Source organism: Papio anubis, chromosome 9 (genome assembly GCF_008728515.1).
Source record: "Papio anubis isolate 15944 chromosome 9, Panubis1.0, whole genome shotgun sequence".
Lineage (NCBI taxonomy): Eukaryota > Metazoa > Chordata > Mammalia > Primates > Cercopithecidae > Papio > Papio anubis.
The window spans coordinates 56,781,955-56,792,345 of NC_044984.1; the positions used below are offsets into that span (position 1 = coordinate 56,781,955).

Below are 10,391 nucleotides of genomic sequence, written 5' to 3' on the forward strand. Positions count from 1 at the left end.
CATCAGGGACACTTGCTTGTATTTTCTTTTTTATATTGTGTCTTTGTCTAGTTTTAAAATCAAGGTAATTCAAGCTTTGTAGAATTAATTTGGAAGTATTTCTTCCTCTTCAATTTTTTGGAATAGTTTAAGTAAAATTGTATTAGTTCTTTTTTAAATGTTTGGTAGAATTTAGAAGTGAAGTCATCATCTCCTGGGTTTCTGTTGTTGTTGGGAGACTTTTAAATTGTTGCTTTGATTTCATTATTCATTACTGGTGAGTTCTGGTTTTCTGTTTCTTCATGGTTCAATGTTAGTAGGTTTTATGTGTCCAGAAATTTTTCCATTCCTTCAGGTTTTCCAATCTGTTGGCATATAGGTGTTCATAATAGTCTTTAAAGATCCTTTGCATTTATGTGGCTATGTGGTTATGTTCCCCTTTTCATTTCTGATTTTATTTATTTGGGTCTTCTTTTTTTTCTTAGTCTAGCTAAGGTTATGTTGATTTTGTTTATCTTTTTTAAAAAACTAATTTTTTCATTGATCTTTTTCTTGGTCTCAATTGTATTTATTTCTACTCTGATCTTTGTTATTTCTTTCATTCTACTAATTTTAGTTTGACATATTCTTGCTTTTCTTCTGGTCCTTGTGGTGCATCATTAGGTTGTTTATCTGAAATCTTTCTATGTTTTTGATGTATTTATTGCTAGAAACTTCCCTCAGTACTGTTTTTGCTGGATCCCATAGAATTGGGTGTGTTGTGTTTTCATTTTCATTTGTTTCAAGAAATTTTTGAATTTTCTCTCTAATTTCTTCATCAACCCATTGATCATTCAGGAGGATGTTGTTTTATTTCCATGGTTTCTATAGTTTTCAAAGTTCTTCTTGTTATTAATTTCTAGTTTTATTCCATTGTGGTCAGAAGAGATATTTGATATGATTTAGACTTTTTTGAATTTGTTGAGACTTGTTTTGTGGCCTAACATATGGTCTATTCTAGAAAATGTTTTTGGGTTCTGGTTTTGGTTTTAGTTTTTGTTTGTTTGTTTATTTTTGATACAGGGTCTCACTGTGTCACCCAAGCAGGAGTGCAATGACACAATCATGACTTAATGCAACTTCAACCTCTAGGGCTCACATGATCATCTTGCCTCAGCCTCTCAACTAACAGAGATCACAATGTATACCACTATGTCTGCCTAATTTTTTATCTTTCATAGAGATAAGGTACCACTATGTTACACAGGCTGGTCTTAAACTCCTGGACTCAAATGATCCTCCTTCGTTGGCCTCCCAAAGTGCTGGGATTATAGGCATGAGCTACCACACCCAGCCAAGAATGTTTAATATGCCAATGAGAAAAATATGTATTCTGCAACAGTTGGACAAAATTTTTTGTAAATGTCATTTATGTCCATTTGATCTAGAGTGTAGTTTAACTCTGATGTTTCTTTATTTCTTTTTGGTCCGGATGATCTAGTACTAAGAGTTGGGTGTTGAAGTCCCCTACTATTACTGTATTGCAGTCCATCTCTCCCTTTATATTTATTAATGTTTACTTTATATGTTTGCTTTATATATTTATATGTTTGCTTTATATGTTCTGTAACATTTGTTTTGTATTGTTTGCTCCAATGTTGGGTGCATATATATTCACGATTATTATATACTCTTGGCCTCTTTATCATTATATAATGACATTGTCTCTTTTTACAGTCTTTAACTTGAAGTTTATTTTATGTGACATAAATATAGCTACTTGTACTCTTTTTGGTTTTCCATTTGTGTGAAATATCTTTTTCCATTTCTTCACTTTCTATGTCTTTTTGGTAAAGTGAGTTTCATGTAGGCAGCATATAATTAGGTTTTGATTTCTATCCATTCAGTCACTGTCTTTTAATTGGAGAATTGAGTCCATTTACATTCAATGTTTTTATTGATAGGTAAAGACTTACTACTGCCATTTTGTTACTTTTTTTTTGTTTTTTTAACAAAATTTTCCAAATTTTATTAAGATTATAAACATTTAGATTGATAAAGTTCAATGAATCACAAACAGAATAAATGTAAGTTCAAAACCAAACAAAACCAATCACTATATTTAAGATCAGATACATTATGTGGTAAAAACAATAAATAGCTAAGGCAAGATTAATCAAAATTCAGTATAGTGGTTACCTCTGCAGAGAAGGATGGGGAACTCAAAACTTTAAATGTATTAGTAAATTATTTTTCCTTCTTTTTCTTTTAATTTTATTTTTTTATAGAGACAAGGTCTTGCTGGTCTCAAACTCCTGGCCTCAAGTTATCCTCCACCTTGGCATCCCAAAGATTACAGGCCTGATCTTAGGGGTAAATAAGTATTTGTATTATTTTTCTTTTTTCCTTTTCTTTGACCTTCCCAATGTGAGTGCATTTATTATTAAATTGGATATATACAAAATATTTTTTGCAGGTGTGATAGACATCACAATAAGTGGAAAATTAATGAAGTTCATCATTCTTCTTCTGTGTTACTTATAACACAAACCAGAAACCTGGAAGTCACCCTTGACCTCTCCCTCACCTACCAAAAATCCAGTTAACTGTTACTTTCTTACTTCTCCCTACCTCTACTCTCACACCCTGGCCAAAGCCACCTTGACTCTCACCTGAAATACTGATATGCCCCTTTCTCTCCCTTACACCCTCGCTCTAATCTAATCTCCACATTGCAGCCAAGGAAAACACTTTCAGCCTTACCTGTCCATCTCGAATCTATCTCACCATCCCCTTTACTATCAGAAGCAAGAGTGACAAGTAAATTTCCCAAGACAACTTATAGCCAGGAAATGGCAGAAGCAGGATTCAAAATCTACTAAAGAGTCCACATGTCTTTGTTTGTTTGTTTTGAGATGGAGTCTCGCTCAGTCACCCAGGCTGGAGTGCAATGTCACAATCTCAGCTCACTGCAACCTTTGTCTCCCAGGTTCACGCAATTCTCCCATCTCGGCTTCCCGAGTAGCTGGGACTACAGGCACCTACCATCATGCCTGGCTAATTCTTGTATTTTTAGTAGAGATGTGGTTTCACCATGTTGGCCAGGCTGGTCTTGAACTCCTGACCTCAGCTAATCCACCTGCCTCAGCCTCTCAAAGTGCTGAGATTACAGGCATGAGCCACCACACCCAGCTGAGTCCACATGTCTTATCCACCCACTGTCCAACCTTGGGTGATACTAGGAAAGGCTTAGCCACTGGCTAGCACAGGCCCATCTCTGGATAAAGGATAGACTTATTTCTTCTCCAATCACCACCCCACTTCTTTTTATCTGCTGTTAACTCCTAGTTTTCCTTAAATCTGACTTCAAACCACAACTTCCAAGAAATGCCTTTCTAACTCCCTTACCCAATTGCAAGTCCCCACTATTTGTCCTCCCAGCACTTTGTGCATTTATTGTTTTTCTTTTTTTTTAAGATAGAGCCTCATTCTGTCACTCGGGCTGGAGTGCAGTCATGCCATCTTGGCTCACTGCAACCTCTGCCTTCCACGTTCAAGTGATTATCCTGCCTCAGCCTCCTGAGTAGTTGGGACTACAGGTGTGTGCCACCATGCCCGGCTAATTTTTGTACTTTTTGTAGAGATGGGGTTTCATCCTGTTGGCCAGGCTGGTCTCTAACTTCTAACCTCAAGTGATCTGCCCACCTCAGCCTCCCAAAGTACTAGGATTACAGGTGTGAGCCACTGTGTTCAGCCCACTTTATGCATTTCTAGTAACATCCCTCCTCCACTAGATTGTGACCTTCACAAGAGCAGGAGCCTGTTTTGCCCTCCGTTGGAATGCACTTCATACATCTTTGATCATTCTGATCCTCTCCATGTCCATTTCTTGGTGAAAGTGTTAGATCATCAACCAGACCTCTTGTCTTACATAATAGCAATCTGGTCTGCTGGCCCTACCCACAATGCTGTGTGTGAGCCACCTGAGCAGGGGAACAGAGACCAGCCCTGGCCCAGTGAACCCAAAATGGCCTGCTCCATGGAAGGGATCTGGTGCCCTGGTAGAAATGAAAGAGACTTTGAGTACTCAAGACCTCAATCCGTGGGGCTGATGAATGTGTCATAAATGAGCCCCTTCTGCTCCTGTTCTTTTAATCATGTCCACTCCCCTCACCTGGGGGCTTGGATGGAGGGCACCTGGATGGTCCATCCCAGGAATAGTGGGGCCACTAGTAACACAGACCGAGGCAGCAAAGCAGGACAGGGTCACGGTGGGGGTGGGAGAGCAGGGGCAGACACAGCCAAGGCTGTAGGGCTTCTCTAGAGGCCCAGATAAGCTTGAGCCTGTAGAGGACCAGCTTCTTTCCTTGGCAGTACCGGGCACATTCAGAAATTTTGTCTATGATCTTTCTGCTCTACAGAGGCAGGGTGCCTTCATGCACCTCTGAATCCTTACTGTCCATGCCATAGTTTTCAGAAGATAGAGACATGTCCAATGGTGTATGTCGAAGAAATGGGAGGAACAGCTAGCCATCATGAGTCCTTCGGGTCTGACTGAGGCACCTCCTTGAGAAGTCTTTCTTCCCTGACACATTATTTAGTTATCTCCATGCTTCAGGCCGTGGGTCCCCACAGCCTTGGTGCTCTCAGTATTGTAGGCTCAAAAAACATTTGGTGAATGAATGTAGAACTTGAAGACTGCCTCTCCTCTGAGCAGTTACCATGTCCAGTGTTCTCTGCCTAGAGTCCTCTTCCTTCTTCATTCACCTAAGGACCGGGAGCAGGAGGACCATCCTACTCTCCATTGTTGGCCTGTGGGTCTGAGGGTCCTGGCTGATGAGTCTTCTGGTGTTGCTTGAGATGGTTAGACTTCATGAACTCTCGGCTGCATTGATCACATTTATATGGTCAATGTCTGGTGTGTACCCACGTATGTCGTCTAAGCTCATTAGAACGGAAGAAAGACCATGAACACCTTTCCTGTTGCACGAATAGGGCCTCTCACCCATGTGCTTGCACTGGTGGCTAACTAGGTGGTAGCGTTTGGTATAAGCTTTCCCTCAGTTCTTGTAGTTGCAGCAGTAAGGCCTTGCCTCTGAGGAGCCCCCTCTACCAGTCTTTCCTGAGGCCTGGAGTTCTGCTGTGCTGTCTGTGGAGCAGGTCTGGGCTGCTCCGGTAGGAATGGGCCTTCTTAGGAGTCTGGCTGACTTACAAGAGAGTCCTGAGATCCTAAAACCAGCAGTGACTGGGACTCAGCTGGGGGCATCCCAAGATCATGGGCATCTTGGGGGGGCAACATCTGAGCCACGGAGGGGAGCATAGCCTGGGCCTCAGTGGAAGGCATGGTCGAGGCCAACAATGTTTCATCAGAAGGTACTGTCAAGAGGCCAGGGTAAGGCATTGTAGGGTCCCCAATGTGGGACATCATTGGAATTCCAGTGGAAGCTGAGACTTGCAACCTGAAGGCCCTGGCCACCTTTGGAGTACTGGGCTCTCCTACAGGCATTATCTGGGGCCCACTGAAAATCATCATCTCTTGCTGAGGGGGAGACACTCCCTGACAGTAAATCATCCGGGAAGGAGTGAGAGTCACTTGGGGGCAGTAGCTCACACCATGCTCAGGCAGTGGCATACTGAACTGTGGCCCCCCTTCATCCACAATCTGCCCCAATGCCTCAACAGACAACAAAGGGGGCCTCAGCATCTCTGTCCTGTGAGGAAAGTGCTGAATGCTTGGTAGGCCATGCACTCCAGAGCTTCCAGAAGATAAGTCACATTCAAGATGGGTGCTGAGTTCTTATCCTGGGCGGCCTGGTGTGCCGCCTGCCACTGGCCCAGCTTCCCAGCTTCCTGCTCCATCTCAGCCTGGGGTCGGCTATACATGAAGACTAGGTGGTGTCTAGACTCTGCTGAACAGACAGGGAGCAACCCACCACGGCATGGCAGGCGGACACTGGGACATTGCCCCTGGTTGTTTTGTAACTCCTTTCTTACTTTATTCCTTTGTTACTGTCTTCCTCAGTGGTTAAATGAGTTTCTCATGTAATGGTAATATGTTTAAATTTGTTGCTTTTTATTTTTAGTGAATCTATTTTAGGATTTTGGAGGAAGGTTTCCTTGTTTGTTTTTGTTTTTTAGAGATGGGGTCTCATTGTGTTGCCCAGGCTGGACTCCTGGGCTCCAGAGATCCTTCCATCTTAGCCCGCTGAGTAGCTGGGACTACGGGTTCCTGGCACTGCACCCAGCCTATTATAGATTTTTGCTTTGTTGTTACCATAAGCCTTTCCAAAAAAATGTCTTATAGACATGGCAAGTTATTTTAAATAGATGACAACTTCTATCACAAAGAAAATTGAAAAAAACAAATGAAGGAAAATCTAAAAGTCTGTACACTTTAACTTAATTTCCCCACTCCTACATTTGACTTTTTTGTTGTCTCAATTCACATCTTTTTATACTTCCTATCTTTTAACAGATTTCTGCAGTTATTATTATTTTTGATAGATTTGTCTTTTAGTCCACACTAGAGATATGAAGGATTGTATACCATAATTACAGTACTAGAATGTTCTGAATTTTTGTGTGTATTTACTTTACCTGTGAGTTTATGCCTTCAAATGTTTTCTTTTGCCTTTTTGTCTTTTTTTTTTCTTTTTTTTGAGCCAGAGTCTTGCTCTGTCACCCAGGCTGGAGTGCAATGGCATGATCTCGGCTCACTGCAAGCTCCGTCTCCCAGGTTCACGCCATTCTCCTGCTTCAGCCTCCCCAGTAGCTGGTACTACAGGTACCTGCCACCACGCCTGGCTAATTTTTTTGTATTTTTAGTAGAGATGGGGTTTCACCGTGTTAGCCAGGATAGTCTGGATCTCCTGACCTCGTGATCCACCCGCCTCAGCCTCCAAAAGTGTTGGGATTACAGGCGTGAGCCACCGCGCCTAGCCCACATGTTTTCTTTTTGCATGTCAGTATCCTTTTCCTTCAGATTGAAGAACTACCTTCAGCATTTCTTGTAAGACAGGTCTAGCAATGATGAATTTCCTTAGCTTTTGGTTGTCTGGGAAGACTTTATCTCTGCTTTATGTCTGAAGGAAAGCTTCGTTAGGTACAGTATTCTTGTTGGACAATTTTTTCCCTTGATCGAATGTCATCCAACTTCCTTCTGGCAAGTTGGTTTCCACTAAGAAATCTGCTGCTAGGGGAATATGAGCTCGTTTATTTGTTATTTGCTTCTTTTTTCTCGCTGCTTTTAGAATCACATTTTTGTTCTTGACTTTTGAGAGTTTATTATATGCCTTGAGGTAGTCTTATTTGGGTTGAATCTGTCTGGTGATACCTGACCTTCCTGTACTTGAATATCAATATCTTTCTCTAGGCTTGAAAAGTTTTTGGTTATTATTTTCTTGAATAGTCATTCTACCCCTTGCTCTTTCTCAACTCTTCCTTGAACACCAATGACTCTCATATTTTCTCTTTTGAGGTTATTTTCCACATCTTGCAGACATTCTGTATTCCTTTTCATTCTTTTTTCTTTTCTGAATGTGCATATTCTAGTAGTCTGTCTTTTTGCTCACTAATTCTTTTTTCACATGATCCATTCTGTTGAGAGCTTCTAATGCATTTTTCAGTTTAACAAATATATTTCTCTGTTCCAGATTTCTGTTTGACTTTTTAAATTATTTTAATCTCTTTGTTAAATTTATCTAGTAAATTTATACATTGCTTTGCTGTGTTATCTTGGAGTTTGCTGAATTTCCTTAGAACTGCTATTTTGATTTCTTGATCTGGGAGCTTACATATTACTATGTCATTAGAATTGGTTCCTGGTTTCTTGCTTTGCCCGTTTGGAGAGGTCATGATTCCCTGTGTGTTGTTGTTTCTTATAAACATACATCTGTTGCTTCACTTTGAAGAATTATTTATTCTGGTCTTTGCTATCTGGCTTGTTTTCAACTTTCTGGGATATATATACCTAGAGATTCTTTGCAGTTGCTTGTAAGTGCCCTTAATACTAGATTGCTGCCTCCTTTTTGGCATTAGATGGTGCATTAAGCCCCAGTTTGCTTCAGCTCTTGAAATCATTCAGAGCACTTCCCAACCCAGATTAGGGGTTACAGGGTCCCAAAGGGGATACCCTGATTGTATGGGAAGGTTGGCTAGGAGTTCATGCACAGAAGACCAATGGAGGGTGCATCCTACATCTTGGTGTTGGTGAACAGCCAATCTGCTTTGACGTCTCTGGCTGAGATAAAAGGCAGAGTTTCATGAGCTGGGGTCTCTAGTCCTGCCTCTCTTCTTTGTTGCTAGCTGGTCTCAGGAGTTTTTCTCCCAATAGGCATTTCTCCCTATAGGCATATTCAATACTTCCCATGGAATAAAGCAGGAATGGTTTTCCTGCAAGGGAACCCAGGATGGTGGGAAAGTTGGCTGTCTCCCCGGATGTTACTTTTTATAGTGTGGAAACCATGGGTCGAGAAAAAAAAAAATCCATGCATGGCATCTGGCAGATTGAGGGAGGGGCATGATGGGTAGACAAATCCATTTATCCTACTGTCTTCTCAGAGTTTCTCACTGCTTTGTGGTCCTAGGGGTCATCTCAGCCCCAAATTTAAATTCTAGGATACTGCTGGTTATAATCTTGGCACTAGATATTTGTTTTTGATTTTCTGTGGGGAAGAGTGAAGCCAGATTGCTTCCACTTCACATTTTGGTTACATCGCTCAACAATTACCATTTGTTTTTGTGAGCACTTCCCATGTGCCAGGCACTGCGCTAAATATTTTACCTGCATTATCTCATTTAATCCTCCCAACAGCTCTCTGAGTTAGGAACTATTATGTTCCTGTTTTACAAATGACAAATCTGAGGCTTGGAGAGATAAGTAACTTGCCCAAAGTTAGACATTTTGATTCCATAATCCAAACCCTTAATACTCAATAATTTTAATTGAAACTTTCAATTTATAAATCTGACCATCCCACAAGATTGAGAGCAGAAACTATGCTTTATTTATCTTTTTAACCCTGATAACTAGCATTATCTGAAATATTCTAAGTACTTACTAAATATTTGTTGAACTAAACCTAATCTATAATGACTTGTATTTACAAGTTATCAGCAGAACTACAGTATACAGTATTTGGATAAGTAGCTATGTTTTCTGTATATTTATATATATCCTAAATGTGACTGACTATCCTTGGACCACTCTTGCTCTACCACTTCAGCTTCCTCTAAGCCAATTAGAATCCATCTTTGCAATTCCAGAAAACAAATGTCTGATTCCAAGATGGATTTATAAATATGCAGTTTTTGTGAAACAGAAGAGCAAAACTTTTTCCAAATTCCCTTTGAAGACTTTAGATCTTTTCACAGAATTTCTCCTTCCACAGAAGCCAGCCTGTCACTCCCTTTTTTCCCTCTGTGCCAGTTTCAGTTATTTCTACCTCCAGAGTTTTCTCCCTGACTGTTCAATCTATAGTGAAGATAAATTTAGCTCTTTAGGTTTATTCCATTTCTATCTGCAATGGGCTGATTATATTTTCCAAAGGTGACCACCACAATAAATCTCATACCACAAGCCCACCTCTTAAGTGCTCTTCATTCTTGGTTCACATCTTTTTCTTGATATATTCTTCCTAAGTAATTCAACCTTATCTCTGTGCTTTAACTACTATTAGTATGCTAATGGCCCCTGAATCATATACACTGATCTTCATCTTTAGACTTTTACACAAAACATTATAATACAAATCACATTACAGAATGACAGTGACACTCCTCTCATCAATTAATTGCTCCTCCTTTTAGTTTTGGTGGACAATTGTGGCTAGTTCAATCAAAAGAGTATGGTAGGAGTGATGCTAAATGACTCCCAAGACCAGATCATAGAAATGATACGCACTTCTACCTTGCTTTCTTGGGATGCTCTCTCTTTTAACCCAGCCACCATGTTGTGAAGAAGAAAAACAGCTGCTTGTAGAGGCCACGTGTAAGTGATCCATCTGACCAGGAACCCAATTGAGGTCCTATGCGACAGCAATTATTAACCATCAGATATGTGAGCAACTGAGTCTTCAAATGATTCCAATCTCCCACCATTGAGTTATACACCACCCCATCTGATGCTGCATGAAGCAGAAATAAGCTGCCCCCACTGAGCTCCTTCCAAATTGAAGATTCATGAGTTAAATAAACAATTGTTGTTGTTTTAAGCCACTAAATTTCAAGTGGGTTGTTATGCAGAAAAGATAGCTAGAATAGTTAGCCAATGCTTCTCTCAACATTACTAAAGATCTACTCTCCAAGGAGGACAGAGAAAGAGTATAAAAAATGTTTCTAGTTATATATATTATATAACAAATATATATGTTGCATAATTATATATATTTATCGTACATAAATATATACTAAATATGTTACATAATGATGATAAT

The 10,391-nt window shown here is 40.2% G+C and overlaps 1 pseudogene; it reads right to left on the minus strand.

The window, feature by feature from the left end:
* Nucleotides 1-3,622: 3,622 nt before the first annotated feature.
* Nucleotides 3,623-6,109, minus strand: LOC103875805 (annotated as a pseudogene).
* Between the last annotated feature and the right edge of the window lie 4,282 nt (nt 6,110-10,391).